General features: G+C 47.9%; 1 protein-coding gene across 13 annotated transcripts in view; it reads left to right on the top strand.

Moving 5' to 3' along the window:
- Positions 1-18,458, top strand: part of FAM110B (family with sequence similarity 110 member B) — a 147,267-nt gene that overhangs the window by 125,467 nt on the left and 3,342 nt on the right. For 5 of the 13 annotated variants that reach the window (XR_015246760.1, XR_015246764.1, XR_015246763.1 and 2 more), the window contains one exon: positions 15,345-15,529. The exons of the other annotated variants lie outside the window; for them this stretch is intronic. The gene's annotated coding sequence lies outside the window, so the exon portion shown is untranslated. Of the gene's footprint in view, positions 1-15,344; positions 15,530-18,458 lie in introns of those variants that run through there. 13 annotated transcript variants of the gene reach the window in all.

Here is an 18,458-nt window from a genome sequence, read left to right as displayed (position 1 = left end):
GCAGTCACCCATTAAGGGACATTTTGGCTGCTTCTAGTTTTCAACTATTACACATAAAGCCGCTGTGAACAAGTATGCATAGGTTTTATGAGGGTATAGTTTTCATTTCCCTGGAATGAATGCCCAGGAGTACAATTCTTGAGTTCTATGTAAGTCTACACCTAGCTTTCAAAAAACAAAAAACAAAAACAGAAACCTGCCAAACTCTTTCCCGGCATGTCTCTACCAGAAAATATTCCTACTCGGTGCACACAGTGATCTAGTTTGTCTGCACCCTCACCAGCATGATCTTCATGGTGGGGCTTTTTTTTATCTTAGTTGCTCTAACAAGCGTGTGAAGATATTGCTTTGTCATCTTAATCACTAGTGATGTGGGACATCTTTTTCACGTGTTTTCTGCCCTTCATATGCCCTCTCTGTCGAAGTATCTCTTCATATCTTTTGCACATTTTCCAACTGGATTGTCTTTTTTTTTTTAAGTTTAGTTTTGACTTATCTATATATTCCAGATATGAGTTCTTTGTCAGATACGTATTGGGCGACTATTTTCTTTGAGTCTGTAGCTTGTCTTTTCCTCCTGGTAACAGGGTCTTTCGCAGAGCAAAAGTTTTTTTTTTTAATTTTGATAAGTCCGACTTATCCATGTTTCCTTTGTTGGATCACGTTTTTGTTGTCATACCCAAGAACTTTGCTTCATCGAGCCCCAGGATCTCAAAGACTTTTTCCTGTGTTATCTCCTAAAAATTCTATAGTTTTATGTCTTACAAGTAGATCTGTGATCCTTTCTGAATTTTTGCATAAGGTATGAAATTTAGGTCAAGATTCACATTTTGGCCTATGGATGCCCAGTTGTTCCAGTACTGTTTGTTGAGAAGACCATTCTTCCTTCATTGAATCGCTTCTGAACCTTTGTCGAAATACGCTGACTGTACTCGTGTGTGAGTATACTGGTACTATATTTGGGTTTTCCGTTCCGTTCCACTGATCTGTAAGTCTGTCCCTTCACAGTATCACACAGTCTTTATTATTATGGCTATTTAATAAGTCTTGAAAGTAAGTAGAGCGATTCCCCCCACTTTATTCTTTTTTCTCAAAATTGTTTCAGCTATTAGAGTTCGTTTGCCTTTCCGTATACATTTTTTTAAGTTTATTTTGTTACTTTTTTGAGACCGCGGACGAGAGGGAGGGGCAGAGAGAGAGAGAGAGAGAGAGAGAGAGAGACAGAAGCCCAAGCAGGCGCTGACAGCACAGGGCCCGACATGGGCCTCGAACTCACAAACCATGAGGTCATGGTGACCTGAGCCAAGATCAAGAGCCAGATGCTCAACCAACTGAGCCACCCAAGCGGCGCCCCTCCTTTCTATATAAATCTTAAAAGAATCTTCTGTGAGTTTGCATGTAACTGATAGGAGGTTTTACTTGATACTCTTCCTGCCTTTTGCACTGTTTCGTTTTGGCCTGCTCTGCTTCTACCGGCTTCTTCTCGTTGTCTATATTGTCTGATATATTGTCTCCTTGGAGAATATCAAGGGGTCTACCAAAAACTTAAAGAAAAACAACCAAACTCTGGAATTAAAACACAGATTCAGCAAGGTCGCGGGGTACAAGATCAACACACGGGAGTCCGTTATATTTCTATACACTAGTCATGAGCACATGGAAACTAAAATTAAAAATACACTATCGTTTACAATGGCTAAAAAAAAAAAAATGAGATAGTTAAAGGTAAATCTAACAAAACACGTACAGGACGCATATGCTGAAAACGGTAAAACTCCGACAAAGAGATCTGGGAAGATCTAAATAAATGAAGTGACCTACCATGCTAGCAAACTGGAAAACTCAGTCCAGTAAAGATGTCACTGGTCCCCAAATTGCTAAGCAGGTTGAATGCGATGCCTCTCAAAACCCCAGAAAGATTGTTTTTTGTTGGTACAGTTTTCATTCTCCTACATTTATTTTAACAAGAACGTCTAGAATTTCCATGTGTTTTGGAAAATGATGACCAAAGAAATGACTTGCCAATACCACCAAGTGCTTTTAATACTTTCCATTAGAAGTAACACCTTTACTGTAAAATTTGAGCACACACCTTCGGTATGCCAGGCCCCAGGCTGAGGGCCTTCCGTCCTTCCTATCACCTCAAATTCAGAGCCACCCAGGGAGGAAGGCGTTGTCGTCTCCACTTAAGAGACGGAAAAGTAGAGGATAGCACGTCGGGGGAGTTGACTCACCCAAGGTCACAGGACTAGAGCGTAGGGAAGCAGGTTCGAAACACAGACCAGCTTGAGTCCAGAGCCTGCCCTGCACGCAGGGGTCCTGCCATCTTCCTCGGTTCCTGCGAGGGACTCCTACCAACCGCTTTCTCAGATAATCCTACTTTTTGAAAATCACTGTAATCCTTGTATCAGTTTGCTACCTAGTTCCCAGCAAGGCCGTATCTTCGATATCCCCACTGTACCATAACATTCCAGTTCTGGCTACAGAGTTGGACCCGAAGGTTGTAGTAGATTGTCCAGCTATAAGGCAACATTTAATAGGTACTTTGTAGAGTAACTTTTTCGTGTGTCGGGGGGGGGGGGGGGGGGCGACGGAGGGATTATGTAAAGGGGCCTTTCCCATCTGTCAGAGAAGGTGTGTTTTGTCCCGCAAGTGGGAGAAATGGATTTTGGAATGACGCATTACCTTCTGTAGGTGTCAGGAAATAGGTCACTTTATAGTCTTTTTCATAATACTTGAAAAAGCTGACACTGAAAAATGAGAAGTTGCATGTTGAGTAGTTCTTCGTCCAAAGACGAGATATGGATTGCTAAGAGATTTTTTTCCGAGATAGACACTAGCTTTTAAAAAAAAAATACCATTTTCCTGTTTCCTCCCTAGATAAATTTCAATTTAATGGTCAGTTGTGGCTTGAGAAGGAGTCATTTTGCCTTCCTGTGTATATATTTTGGCTTCGTTTATTGAAATATTTTTCTAGATATACCTCCTTATGCTCTAACCTCCTTATGTTCCAGAAACAGTAATTGCAGAGATCGAGAGAGCCTTGGTAAGTAAAACAGGTGAACACTGAAAAGCCTCCGTCTATCTTTCAAGCTCTTAAACAAAAGAGAAAAATCCAATGCCCTCCCTCTAGAAATCGATAAAGAAAAAAGAATATCACAAAGGAGTTAGGTGCCCTCGAAGCTAATGGAGGGGGAAATGGCATGAATCAAAACATTCATTTTGGAGAGGCAGGCATTATATCCAGTGATTCCTGGTGACATCTCTCAGGTCAGAGCCAGTGGCCGCCTGTTGCAGGATTTAATGACTCCCATCTCTGAACTGCCCTCGTGGAGGGACGTTTTCCAAAAGCCTTTGGGAGGACGTGACCTCCGGAATGAGCTGAGGCATCACACGCAGACGAAATGCTGCTGGTAGCACGGTGTCACGTTTAACCGCCTGGCTCTGGGTCGCATTAGAGGCAGCCTCTGACCTTCAGGTATCAACCACCTGTCATCATTCCTTAGCCCAGTGAACGGCTCCTACGTGGTGATTTCCTTGGTGAGCCCATAAACTCGTGGGGCAGTTTCAGGGGCTGTGCACTGCTCGAAAGACTCTGCACAGTCTGCATCGGGAGACACGCCCTGCGAGAAGAATTTCAGGGCCGTAAGAGATGTCAGAAATCAACCCCGGGTGCCGACCGAGAACCAGGAGAACAGCGCCGGGAGAAAGGTCGTCGGCCTGCAAGGCACAGCTCGGTGTCCACGGCCACGGTTGACAAGACGTGTTGCTCTCTCTTCTCTCCCCTCTCCTTCAGCCAGCCCTCCTCACTCACACCCTCCTCTTCTTCGCTCTTTCCCGGAAGACCTCAACAGCTTATCATAAGCATTCTTGCCGCTGTCCTGCTGTCACCTGTGCAACTAGTGCTCGGTATCTTAGGACGGTCTGTCTGCAAATGTTTCTGCTGACTTCACGTGCTGTCTGTCCTCGCGTTCCTGTCCTCTTGCTCTGAGCGCGGTAAATGAAGTCCAGGCAGTGAGAGAAGTTTCAGAGAAGCCGACTTCTCGGAGAGGCACTTGACATTCGCCAGCCGCGCCCTCCCACCCGCCCCAGGAATCCCCTCTAATGTTTCTCGGACAGGTGGGAGGTCGGTGTCTGTACACACGCGTCCTGGGAGAAGGAGCTCGCTCTTGGGTACAAAGGAGTTAACTCCTGCTCGGGATACTTTTGATTGTTCCAAAAATGCTTCCTTCGACGGTCTGCAGATTGCTTCTGCGGCCGCCTCGCGGTATTGCTCCAGCTCTTTAAAAAAGAACGGTGGCGGGGCGCCTGGGTGGCTCGGTGGGTTAAGCGGCCGACCTCGGCTCAGGTCACGATCTCGCAGTCCGTGAGTTCAAGCCCCGTGTCGGGCTCTGGGCTGACCGCTCGGAGCCTGGAGCCTGTTTCAGATTCTGTGTCTCCCTCGCTCTCTGCCTCTCCCCCACTTGCACTCTGTCTCTCTCTGTCTCAAAAACATGTCACAGACATACGTGCTGTTATTTCTACCCCCTTAAAGAAAAAACCCTCCCTTGACCCTGCTTCCCCTCCAGCTATCACCTCCTGAACCAAGCCGCCAGCCCTCAGTGTCTCCTTTCTTTCTTCCATTCTCTCCTAAACCCCCTGCCCGACACTTTGCCAAGCTCTGTTTTACTGAAGTCGGCCGTAACTTCCACCTTGCTAAAATACACGATCTGTTTTTCCTTTTAGCGGCTCTACTTACCGGACTACGTGTTTTCTTTCTTTCTCTTAGGTATTGCCATGTATGTGAGCCCCGTCTGTATCGTTCATCTTGTTCACGGCCCGGCGTATAGTAGGTGTTCAGGAAACATCCTCTGAATGAACTGGGATGCCTCTGGCGCTTCCTGCATTCTAGACCTTTCTGTCTGTACAAACTGGCTTGACCGTGTCCCGTTAGGGGCCTGTTCCCTTGAGGGCAGGGAGATGATAGGAAGCTGTCTTTGCCGTATTGAGTGGGTCTCCGTGACCCGAAGGGTTCATGCCCAGGGGTGGGCCCAGCTTCGTCCAGACAGAATGTGGCTTTTATCTCATCCGGTGATGACTGGATTGTTATTTTTCGGTCGTTAGGAAGACGCTGTCATTTCCTTAGCAAGATAGAATAATTATTTCCGACAAGGAGGGTAGAGCGCAATTTTGAGATCCCCTTGGAGCATCTGACCAAGCAGAGCTTTTATGGGCACTGCCACAAGTTGGGTTTATCGGGCCGATTTTTCATATTTTACGAATGCCGTCTCACAAAGTTTTCAGAACATCCTCCTGCCTCTTACTCCCCCTCACTGTTTTATCCTCTGGTGCGGCCAGTACCGCTAACTGCAGTGCCTCCCAGATTCTGCCACCACAGCAGGAAGGAGGTTTCGTTAGGAAAGCAGCCAGAGGCCTGGCATCATCTGGGTTGGGGGTGGTGAGGAGGGCGCCCGCTCTGTTCCGTCCTCCCTTCCTTCCTGGCTCTCGTCCAGATCCGGCCCGTCTTCACTCCCTGCAGCCGCAGATGTTTCCATGTCTCCGCAGAGCAGTGGGAGAGCACAGGTTTAGAAAACAGACCTGAGGTCGACACTGAGCTTCTTCGACTAACCGGCTTCATGCCAGCCCCTCAGACTTCCCGAGCCTCAGTTTCCCCATCTGCTAAGGGGGACACATGACACCCGTTGGGCGAGGCTGATAAATGTAAGGCACTTACCGGCATGAGGTCCGACCAAGGAAAGGTACCCCACAAATGGTTGCTACTGTATTTCTCTTTTTAGACCCAGGGATTGCGCCTAAAATCAAAAGCTTGAGAGATCGTGAAGCACTGAACGTCAACAGCCACCTTTTGGCACAAGCGAAATAATTCTTTCCTGTTAAAAAGTAATGGAAAACTCCCATTTCTTGCCACACAAACAAACAAACAAAAAATGCTAGAGACAGGGGGAAAAAAAACTATTTCAAAAAGCCTACCCTCTTTTCTCACTTTGAATGAGTCATTTTTCTTTAGTAAACAGGAGTGAGAAGCTTAAAATTAATCAAGATAGAGGCAGATAGCATCGTTTGGAAGTGAAAGCACGAAGGAGGGCAGTAAAAAAGTACATTGTATGTGAGTGGATACCAAAGGCAGAGTTTTCAGAGCGCGTGAAAGATGCATGTTGTTCATCCAGCAACGCCTGTGGTTTTTTTAAGTCTTTATCCGATTACTTTTAATATAGATTTAAGATTACTGTAATCCTTAGAGCACCTCTTAAGTGAGCAGCTTTTTGTTTGTGTGTTTGTGCGTTTGGGCAGCAGGAGGAGGGAGACGGGAATTAAGCAAAGCTTTGGGGATAGCGTAAGCTTTTATTCTTTTTTTTTCATATTTTTTTTAAATTTTTTTAACATTTATTTATTTTTGAGACAGAGAGAGACAGAGCATGAACGGGGGAGGGTCAGAGAGAGGGAGACACAGAATCCGAAACAGGCTCCAGGCTCTGAGCTGTCAGCACAGAGCCCGATGCGGGGCTCGAACTCACGGACCGCGAGATCATGACCTGAGCCGAAGTCGGCGGCTTAACCGACTGAGCCACCCAGGCGCCCCCGCTTTTATTCTTTTACACTGAGGCACAGACACGTCCTGAACTGGACTAGGGTCAGACAAGCATCCCTGCGAGAGATCCCCGAAGCCTGCCGTCCCCAGCAGTAAGTGCTGGGCTGGACAGACAGACGAGAGCCGGGTTGCCCGCCCTCAGGTGTGTGTGGCTGGGAGACGAGAGGGCGGGACCGCCACTTGTCTATAAGGACCATAAGGGAAGTGCCAGGGAGGAAGGACCGGATGCGGAGAGAGAGGTCAGTAGAGGCTTCTCAGGGGCCTCGGGGACACTTTCTCCAGCCTGGAAGGCTCCGGTCAAGGCCTGGCAGAGGAGCGAGCTGGAGCTGGAAGCAGGCATCAGAGCGCGTGGCCGGGAAGACGGGGTCCTGGCGGCAGGTGGGAGGGGGCTGCGGCCACACACCCAGATTACCCTTGGCCCTCCGGGATCTCCCATCCCTCCTAGCCCAGTGCCTGCCCCCAGACACCTCCAGGCTAAACTGCCCAGCAGAGCCAACAGTTTGGCCCCGTGCCTGGTGCTCTGGTGCCAGAATGGGCCCAGGCAAGTAGAGTGAACTTACCAGTCATTCCTGAGCTCCTTGTCACTTGGACCCAAAAATATTACTTCAAGTGCAAATCGTGGTGAAGCCCTACCTCGTGGCGTTGTAGGTTTGGAGATGATTCGCGTGAGACGCGTCAAAACGCTCAAGATCAAAAGATGTGCTGCACAAAACACGTGTCTGGCTACTTACATATCTTATTTTGAAGGTTATTTTTTTCTCCCACGGTGCAGTCTGAATCCTGGAAAATGAGAAAATGCTGTTACCTTTTTTGAGTACGTTTGAGGCAAAGAACTCGTCCGAACCGCTGCGGTACTAAGAGCTATTTGAGAACTCGAAAACGATTCTAGGTGTTCCTTGGCAAAGTAGACCACGTGTTGTGATCGTTTGTTTTTAAGTGAACCCACTGGCTATGCTTGAAAATTCTACCTTGCATTGATGTCCTTTTGCAGCGTATTTGTTCCCTAACCACAATTCCGGGCTAATGTGCCCATGAAGTTGTGAAAGAACAGGTTCTGTGCAGTTGTGTGCTATTATACCAAACTCTGCAGTCCAAAGGAGGTGCTCTGGGGTGCCTGGGTGGCTCAGTCAGTTGAGTGACTTCGGCTCAGAGCCATGATCTCATGGCCCGTGGGTTCCAGCCCCACACCGGGCTCTGTGCCGACAGCTCAGAGCCTGGAGCCTGCTTCGGATTCTGTGTCTCCTTCTCTTTCTGTCCCTCCCTTGCTCATGCTCTGTCTCTCTCTGTCTCAAAAATAAATTAAAAAAAAAAAACAAAAAAAAAAAAAAAAACACTAGAAAGAAAAAGGAGGCGATTTGAGTGTGGTTTCAAATTTCTAAACAGTTTATTCCAAGTTTCACTTCCCAAGCTTTATATCTGACATCTTCATTGGGTCTCTGCAATATAAATTGATGTGCTAGATATTCTACGGAGTGGTTAGCGTTTTAGTTCAACTCAAGCGCTTAACTATGTGCAAGGCGGGCAGCTTTACTGGAAATGGCAATAAAAAGTGTGCGATCCCTGCTCTCTGATGCTCTGTGTAGTAAGACAGAATGAAATCACAGTCTTACGTTGCTTGTTGTTCCTTTTAATATCTCTCATTGTTTTCATCAAAGTTCGGTTAACTTTCATAGATCCGCAGTCAGTGGTATCACGAAAGAAAATGAAATTAATGGAACCCAATTTATAAACACTTCACCTTCTCTGCTTGTGCATTTAAGCTGTTAGCAAATGGCATGGTTATTTGATTTAGCAAAAAATTAAGATTTTTGTTCCTTCTCCACCTTCTGGGGGAAGCTGGTACTGAACAGCACACAGCCAAAAGAGGAGATTTTTAGGAACTAAAATATAATTAGTGTGGGCTCCTATGGCCATATTACCCAAATATAAAACATTCGAAACGACATCATCAAGAGCTCTGGGGTGACAGTGTGACACGGTGAGGTGGGCCGAAGTGTACCTGTACAGACCTGGGTGTAGAGCCAACAGCCACTCAGTATTGAATACCTTAGACTATTTGGACCTCCGTGTCCTCATCTGTAAAATGGGGATAATACTTGCTTTAGAGATATCGGCAGGATTGAATTTAAAAACCTATAAGATGCATTAGTACAGTCCTGGGGACATTATATATGCTTTATAAGAAGTGGCCATTATTAACAGGTTAATTTTCAAACGTAATACAAAGGAATTTACCTAATCCACTTACAGCGAACTTGGCCCACTGTCCAAAAAAAAAAAAAATGCTGCTTTACTTTTTCTCCCTTCAAGTTGAAAAATGGTTCACAATGTTAACACATGTTAAGGTTTATTCCAGAGTAAAATCTCCTCTGCCCCAAGGCTGATCACTAGAAATTAAAAATACTTTCAGAAATAAGGGTTCGATCTATATTGCCACCCTTAATCTCTGTTATCGTATATATGAGCTACGATTGCCGTAGAGGACAAGTCAACACACAGCTAAAGGAAAAAGCAGTATGTGAAGCACAGATGTTAACATCGATGCTGGTGGGAGAACGTAGGTGCAGGGTCCCCAGATGCACCCAACCCTGGATTCTGGTCAGGGCCGTCAGGGGCCACTCACAAGTACTTACCCTCTGGCTTACACAGGGGCACCAGGCAGCCTCGAGGAGGCAGTTGTGAGCACGGATGAGGTGGTCCTCTGACAGTGTCTCCATGCACAACACGGATCCTTTTAGAGTTCCGAATCTTTGAGATCGTTGAGCCCCTGGAAGGGTCGCCTGGTCTACCTAACTAAGGGAACCAGCTAACACTGAGACCCACGTTAATTAGCAAGACTTCTAAAGCCTGTGACTTGAGCACACTAGTCTTTAAAAGAGGACAGTGGTCCCTTGAACTTGACGTTCATTTAGAATTTGGCCTCCCGCATTCTCACAGCGGAACGTAAAACCACATAAAACTCTAGGAGAGGATAAAAAGTGGCTGCGAGTGGGATCGTTTTATGTTTGGGTAAAGCAAGCAGTCCTATTGGATTTTCATTAGGAATCCTAGTGGCCCTGTTTTTTAATTACTTGTAGTTATTGTCATTAAGCAAGCCATTGTATTGCCAAATGATTTGGGGGGCCCAGCTACACGCAGCCTTGATTTCTGTAATCTCAGGTGAAAGGCAGGGCTCCCCCACAGTGGGACAAGTTGCTGGGCCTCTCTTAGCAGCATTTTCTTCGCCTTTGGCCAAGGAAGAACGTTGGACCGGAAATGTGATTTTTGTCCCCCTCTGATTCTGTTTTCATTCTAATTGTCTTAAATAGGAGAAAGGCATTTTAAAGGGAACCCATAACATTTTAAAATAACGGATTGACTTCAAAATGAAAACGAAGCATTTTCTAAATGACCTTGGAGAATGACATTAAAGAATCCATCATGGATTGAGATTTGACCTACTCTTTTTCTCCTCCCAATTTTAGGTTTGATTTCATTTTTAATAATGGCTCTATTATTTACTCTAGCCTGGTTCACTCACATAACTGTTTGCTTTGAAATTTGAAACCACATATTTTCTCTGTAACTCAAATAAAAATGGGGTCATGCGAATGACCTTTCAGACAGAAACTGCATAGTCAATCCACTTTGACAGAAATAGCACACACACACACACACACACACACACACGCTATGGCTTGAGAGTAATGGAATCATTTTAAGACAAAAGATCATTCAGTTCCCGTAAAGCTCGAGATCTGATGACGGCGATTATCAGTGCCAAGTTGTGGACGCTGGGGACGAAATTTAATAACCGCTCACATTTACTGAACAAACGTGGTGCTGAGTTCCATGCTGAGCGCGTTTATATACCTCACGGAGTTCCCACATCAGCCCTATGGAGGGTAGCAGTCATTACGCATAAGAGAGGAAACTGAGGCACACTGAGCTTGAGTAACTTCCCAGGGTTGCAGACCTTTAGGTGTGGTTGACCTTGACCCCTGGACCTGGGCTCTGAACTGAGGAGTGGCAGAGAGTGAACAGGGGAACAGAAAACCTGAGGGATACTGTGTGGATGGAGCCCTTTTGTTTTCTGGCCTGGATTCAGGAGGGATAAACAGGAAGTGAGTGTGCGCTTTTCTCTGTGCCTGAAATTCACCCTGCTGAGTTCTCCTTTCCGTCCCTGGGATGAAATCTCAGATGGCACCCACAGCCTCTTCAGTGGGTCTTAAATAATTGAAAGTTCTCAGATCAGTTTCAGGAACGAAAGAGCCCAGTCCATCGTTCTGTCTCAACCCAAACTCCAGCCTTTCATCCGGTTTAAATTAGCTTCTCCCTCTTCCAGCTCAGGCCTGTTTTGGCTCAGGAGAGAAGGGGGGGGTGAGGATTTACTGTGGAGGAGGGGACGTAATAAACATCGTGGGTTTTCCCCTCCTTTCTTGTTCCAGCTTCTTTCCCTCTCATGAGCAGGTGTCCCTTCTGACCTGAGTAGGTCCCGCGAGGCTGTGTGAATGTGCAGGCCAGGCAGAGTGCTAAGGGGAGGATCGCAAGCTTCCTGCCCTGGGTTCTGACACCTGTCATCTGGTGTGGTCCCCTGGGGACGGGGGATTTCAGAGCTGCCTTTCTTTGGGAGCTTTGGGGCTCCCTGGGGGCAGCCGCACCCCTCCTACCCCTAGGGGGTGCTCACGGCCTTCCACTCAGCGCAGGGCTGGGGGCTTCCTTTTGGGGGTGAATCTTTGGGGGCAATTCTGTTTACCATCACCCCAGAGCACCTTTTCCCAAATACCTAGGTGCACCTAGGAAACCCCCACTCTTGTACTCATGGAAACACGGCTTCATCTCACTGTCTGAGATGAAGGTAGACAGACAGAGCCACTGTCCTCCATCATAGCTCCGAGCAGAGAGCCTGAGACTGCCCTCCATACTGCTTTCCTGAGGCAGAGTTGTCTCCGGTAGCCGCCTTTGTGTGACCCCTGGGCTTCATGAGGAAACACTTGGCGTAGCAAGTGGCACCCACCCCCCTCCGCTCTTCCCTCCAGCCTTGCTCAGCTCACAGCGCCACCTGGGGGATATTTCCATAACACAGGGCCTTCCCGGTTGTCCCAGGAATTTTCACACCTTGATCAAAATGCAGGCACAAGTCGTGTGCTGCCCCACCAGTGCGCCTGGCACATATGAGAGTCAGTGAGACAGACAGTTCCTCTTCGTCCATATCTATGAAGTCATAAGAAGCTAACGGCGGGGGCGGGGCGCCTTGGTGGCTCAGTCAGTTGAGTGTCCGACTTCCGCTCAGGTCATGATCTCACTGTCGGTGAGTTCGAGCCCCGCATCGGGCTCTGTGCTGATGGCTCAGAGCCTGCAGCCTGCTTCGGATTCTGTGTCTCCCTCTCTCTGTGCCCCTCCTCTGTTCATGCCCCGTCTCTCTCACTCTCAAAAATGAATAAATGTTTAAAAAAAAAAAACAAGCTAAGAGTTGGCCTGTCCATCATCTCTGCACGCATTCCAACATCTTTTTTCTATCCTGCGGTTGTAGAGAATGGATGTGCCGGAAGAAACAGGACTGAAAGGGGGTGCCGCAAAAGGGGGGTAATGGTTTACGCCACCTGTGGAAGACTAAAACAAAGGAATGGAAACCTAGGGCAAGGGTTTGTTACTAAATCATCTGTGAAGACCTACTCTGTAGCCAACCGAAAAAATAAGCCGAAAAAGGACTAGGATACTGGAATCAAAAGTCAAAATGTTATTGGGAAAAGTCCCCGGTTGCCAAGAACATACGAAGGGATAGTGTGGTTGGAAGAGGATTATTTCACCAACAGCCTGGAGTTGATGTTGATGGCAACACTGAGGCCAAAAAAGAGAAGATTCAGCCGTCAGAATTATAGACGAGAGGGATTCACCGGGCGATGAGACAGAACGAGGCACGTCATTCAGTAATTGAAAAAGTACAGGTCCAGAAAGGGCAGTGGTTTTGACTTAATGCTTCCAGATGGTGGGCCCTCTGATTTCTTAGTTTCTGTGCAATTTGTAGCGTGCAAATGCAGTCTTTTTTCAAACCTGCTTTTGTGACTTCCCCAGTTACTTTTCCACTTTTGATATTCTCCTTTGCTTTTGCACTTTTTGCAAGTTATTGTCCCAGCATGAAAGAAAGGAATAAAAATGAGCATGCGCTAAGACGGGAACACGTTGAGAACATGGCATATTAATTAAAATGGACGCATTAACGTCTTCCAAATGGAATGGCGTTGCTCCCTTGAACCCACAGAACTGAGCGTTATTTGTGAATGCATTTTGCTTCGATAAAATAATTTTCTGTGAGAACCACGATATTGTTAACCGTGTGTGATGGGTATTAAGGACGTGACAAACGTTGTGAGACGCTGCTGGTTAGGAGACACCTGAGGCAGAGGGGAGGACAGGTGTGAATGCACACAGCTGGTCTGGAGGGACAGACTGCCATAGTTCATTTTGGCTCAGGCCTGGGGTGCAGAGGAGGGAGGGATGGAAGAGAGAGTGTGTACCTCCCCACAAACCACTTCTCGGCAGTCAAACTGGGAGCCAGAATCGTCCTCAACACGCCCCCCTCACCCTCCACACCCAGCGCGTCTCCAAGTTCAGCCCAATGTACTTCTTCCAACGTCTCTCGAAATTGTCCACACTTCTCTCCATCCCCAGAGACACCCTCCGCATAACGGTTATGTGAATGAAAAGTGTCTGTGCCCTTATCTAACCTTCTCGGGTCCTGTAAAGAGGTGGGTACTATTATTGTCCCCATTTTGGAGACGGGGAACCTGAGGCCCAGGAAGATGCCATAACCTGCCCACGGCGGCTCAGCCATTGCAGGGCTGAGCCAGGATCCAGACCCAGAGGCAGCTACTCCAAGCCCAGCCACCTTCTCCCTCCCCCGGACGGTTCTGACTCTTCTATTGTGAGTGCATTTCTCTTACGTTTGTAAAGAATTCAAAGGTTAACACTGTCGTGTGAAACTGTGCATTTTTGCCGCACCGACAAGGATGTCTGTCTGTCCTTAAGTGGGAAAAACCGAGACTGTAGTTGCAAGAGTGACCCTCCTACCAGGTTGGGGTTTGATGCCTAAAGGCAGTAGCACAAATTACCACAACAAACAAACAAATCAGAAAGCAGCATGGCGCAGGTTGATACGTACTGTCAGTGTTCTGTGCTCTGACTTGGTAGGAAATCAGAAGATCGGTTCTTCAAGAATTCTTACTTACCTCGAAGGTAAACCGCTTCTTCTGTTGTCCGCCTCCAGGAATGTTTGAACTGAAGGCATTTCCAAGCTCGCCAAATTCAACACATTCAGTTTTCGTAGAGAAGGTCACGTTTGGTGACCGCAAGTGGAATTCGGCTCCCACCTAATGGCAACATTTCCACCTTTTCTCCGTAGTAACGCACGTGGGAAATGGCCAGTCTTCACATACTTAAGGAATGTCTATGGGTGAATCCGGGACTGTGTTGAGTCCCAAGGTCCTGGCTCTAACTCCCTTGCTTTCTTCCTACATGCCCCAAAGACCCCAGAGTTGAATTCACTTGAGAGACAAGAAAGCTTGGCTCGTTTTCCTCTGCGCCCGAGGCACTTGGGTTCTAACCTGATGCTCGCGAGTGCAGCAGTGGGCTTCCTCTCGCCCCTCAAAGGTGCACCAGCTTCCTAGGCCTCGCCTGGGATCTGTGAGCGGCACAGGATCTAGGTCCCCCCCCCACCCCAGATCTACTTCAGGAGTGGGCGTTTGCAGGGCATCCCCTGGAGTGCACGGGCACGTAACAGCTTGAGAAACACTGCTTCAAGTGGGTGAGAGTCACTGTGTGCGCCTGTGGCCTCCAGCCCTCCCCACCCAGAGCGGGATCCCCGCAAATAACGTGACCCCTCTAGCCCCCCTGCTCCACGGGGGGGAGGAACCGGCAGGGCCCTGCCCCTGTCACCCGAGGCCAGATTGCTGTGGAGTTCACGTGCACCCTGATGTGGCGGACCGTTTTGTGTCTCACCTCTGCCAAGCTTTGTTCTCCGGTTCATTTTTTACTTCCGTGAAATGTTCAAATGGATATTAAACAGGGGAGAATGTAGCCAAATAGTTGGTGAGCGGAAGTGTCTCTCTGCCTCGGGCTTATGTTCCCTCTTCGTAGCCGCAAGTCAGGGATCAGGCAGGACTGTATAATTACCTTTGTTGATGAAATTCTAGGCGGCGGAGCTCTGATCTTCCTTTCCTAGAATGAGGTAAAGAAGTAGAAGCCCCTCCTGGCCAGTGCCTGGCCGCACCCGAGGGACCTGTCCAGGGGTCAGAGGGGCGTCATCTGCTCCCCGAGCAGAGATCGTGGTTGTCACACACCCATGACCTCGAGATGTGGTCCCGGGGTTCCAGGCATGGCATCTACCATTTGACCGATCTCAGCCAGCACCGTGTCAACGTTGAAAAGGAAAAGAACAGAAGTTAGGGATTATGGGAGCATTAAAAGAAGGAGCACCTAAGCCGCCTTCATTAGGTCTGAAGTAGCTGTAGTTTGTTGGCCAAAACAGATCCTGTAGCACCCAACCTGTTTCTTCCAGGAAGATGCCTTTCCTTTTCCTCTCCAAAGAGTCCGGATTAAACATGTAGGCTCGGAACCTGGTCGTTTGTAAATATCAGGGTGTTGAAAGTTACTAGGGAGATTGGGGGTGCCAGAGGAAAGGAAGAGGGAAGGGGTGGAAACAACAAGGAAATGCAGTGAGAACTGCTTCCAGTCACGACCTTTGTAACATAATCTTTTCACACGGGTTTTGTTCTAGTGCGTGCTTCCGAAGGTGAGATGGCGTGGAACAGATGGGAGTGCCTGCGGGAGCCATCCTGAGCGTCTGCCTCTGTTTACCCATTGCCTCGCCTTTTTTTTCCACGAAGAAAGCAAACTGTGAAAGCAAGACAGGGAGCTTTCTGAGGCGGGTGCCCGGGTATTTAAATAAACTGGTGTCTGCCAGTCTTGTGAGCGGAAAGTAATGATTTTTGTTTCGTGTTCTCAACGACACCAAAGCCCGCCTTAACAGACAGGGCCATGCGGTATGGTCAGGTCAGTAGCAGTGGAGGTTGGGGCTTCTGGTCTTAGCAGGATAGGGTTAGAAGGGGAGACAGTAGAGCAGGCCAGCATGGGCTCTAATGCCAGTTCACATTACGTGATAAGGACAACTCATCATGCAGAGAATATTGTCCTAAGAATGGTAAATACAGGAACCACAATGCAGTCCTGAGCCAATATTCCCATATGCCATTTTGAAATTGGAAGTAGCTCGCTCCTTCTTGGCTTCTCAGAACCACATGACTTAGAGGGATAGGAGGTGCTTGGGTGAGATTCCCAAGATCTCACCCAAGCACCTCCTATCTCAGATGAGGAGACGAGGCCCCAGCAGAAGAGGCTCCAGGAGCCCTGTCTCCTGCAACCCACTGGACGATCCTCCCCCTCGGCTCACCTTGCCAGAGGTTGGCTTTGGTCCCTGAGCACAGAGCTGTTGGGTGCCAATCTCACTCCTGTCCTTCACTGTGTCCCCAGATGTACTGCCCCTGTCCCCTCTGTGGACACAGTTGGAAACTCCAGAGGTAAACTAATCAGAGGAGACGTTACACATGCTGGGAAGAAACGTCGCCTGTCCTGGGGGCAGCCTGCTGTCGCGCACTCCGTTTGTGATCCGGTGGATTGCCTCTGACCCCAGGCTCTCCTGCCTGTTCTGGCCCTGAGCCCCTCTGTGAAGGGAGCCCCAGTTCATCTTCCCAGGAAGGTGGACCCAGGTTGGTGGATGACCAAACGCAGAAGACTCCGCAGAGAAATAGTCACTCCCTTCTGGCATTTCGCTCAAAATGTGTTCAAAGAAACAATCTCACCGAATCCATGAGAGGGGGGAGGAGGCGGTGACATTTTAAACTACATAGCGCACAATTAAAGGAAGTTATTGTGTAGGAATTGCCTTGGGGGTTCTCAACTCTCGCATAGGAAAATATTTTTATTAGAACAAATCCTTTTGCAGATTCCCAAAATCGTCTCTTAACAAAACACGGCGATGGGTGTATTTGGAGATTGAGCTTGTAAAAGATGATGAGAGAGGAATCTCAGGCTTCCCTCCCCTCCCCACCTCCATGCTTGTTATTAATGGACCCTTCATTTTCTTAACGTGAGAGCAGATGATTTTATACGTACGCCACTTTATTTTGTAAATTAGTTATTTGATGTTAGTGAATATATTACCCTTAATATTGCTTATTATAACCAAAGATGCTGAAAAGGGCTGTAACCAGTTACCCTGGGATGCTGACGCATTCATAAATGTTCTCTGTCAGCAGTAACAGGCAAAGAGACTTGTTCTTAGAAAAACGCTACATGGGACACCTGGGTGGCTCAGTCGGTTAAGCGCTGGACTTTGGCTCAGGTCATGATCTCACAGTTCCTGGGTTGGAGCCCCTGATCTCACAGTTCGTGGGTTCGAGCCCCGCCTCAGGCTCTGTGCTGACGGCTCAGAGCCTGGACCCTGCTTCCGATTCCATGTCTCCCTTTCTCTCTGCCCCACCCCCGCTTGTGCTCGCTCTCTCTCTCCCTCTCAAAAATACATAAACATAAAATTTTAGGGGGCGCCTGGGTGGCTCAGTGGGTTGTGCCTCCAACTTCAGCTCAGGTCATGATCTCATGGTTCATGAGTTCAAGGCTCATGTCAGGATCTGTGCGGACAGCTCAGAGCCTGGAGCCTGCTTCGGATTCTGTGTCTCCCTCTCTCTCTGGCCCTCCCCTGCTCACACTCTGTTTCTCTCTGTCTTTCAAAAATGAGTAAATGTTAGGGGTGCCTGGGTGGCTCAGTCAGTTGGGCGTCTGACTTCAGCTCAGGTCATGATCTCAAGGTTCATGAGTTCAAGCCCTGCATCAGGCTCTGTGCTGACAGCTCAGAGCCTGGAGCCTGCTTCGGATTCTGTCTCCCTCTCTCTCTGCCCCTCCCCTGCTTGTACTGTCTCTGTCTCTCTCTCAAATATAAACATTAAAAAAAATTTTTTTAGGGGCACCTGGGTGGCTCAGTTGGCCCAACTTCGGCTCAGGTCATGATCTCACAGTTCGCGAATTCGAGCCCCGTGTAGGGCTGTGTGCTGAGAGCTCAAGGCCTGGAGCCTGCTTCAGGTTCTGTGTCTCCCTCTCTCTCTGCCCCTCCCCTGCTCGCACTCTGTCTCTCTCTCTCTGTCTCAAAAATAAATAAACATTTTTTTATTTTTTTTTTAAATGCTACATATATCGTTCACTAAGTAGAGAGACAGCCGATAGATTGATACTGGGAGTATTGATAAATGTTTCGTTGTGGTGGTTTTGGTTGAGGGCCGGGGTGGTCAGATTGTTCAGAAAGCCACAAATAATAAATCCGTGAATACTCAATTCTTGCACCAGTTTTCTGTAGCACAGACATGCTTAGGTATGATTGACGTCTTCACATGTTCTTAGTTCTTAGTTCTCTAGGGGACCGGGGGAAACCCGTACCACAGAGAAACCCTTGATTTCTGCTCATGAAGTGTGAAACATTATGGAGCATTTATAATCAAATGAGTTAACTTGGTTAATCCGGAGGTCTTTCTAGTTTTCTTTTTTAATTAAAATAAATAAATAAATAAGCTTGCTTTATTTAACAGGAGGAGCTCCATACCGTAGACTTGGCTTTCGGGAGAAAGTGCTTTCAAATATATGGGTTGTCCAAAGTAAGATAACTGAAACCCGCTTTTAAAAAAACTTGTTTCCATCTCTGCTGCCAATCCCGTGGCTTGCCCCGTTATCTTCAGCTTTTGAAGAGTGAAGGAAGCGCTCCTTTCAGACGTTACTGAGCGGTCGGTAGGAAGAAACCCCGAAGTGTTTTTGCGCCGGCCGCCCGCCGGAGGGAAGGAGACGGCGC

Source organism: Puma concolor, chromosome F2, assembly GCF_028749965.1.
Source record: "Puma concolor isolate L17-30 chromosome F2, mPumCon1.1.hap2, whole genome shotgun sequence".
NCBI lineage: Eukaryota > Metazoa > Chordata > Mammalia > Carnivora > Felidae > Puma > Puma concolor.
The sequence above is the reverse complement of the archived record's forward strand: the minus strand, read 5'-3'. Positions and strand labels throughout refer to the sequence as shown.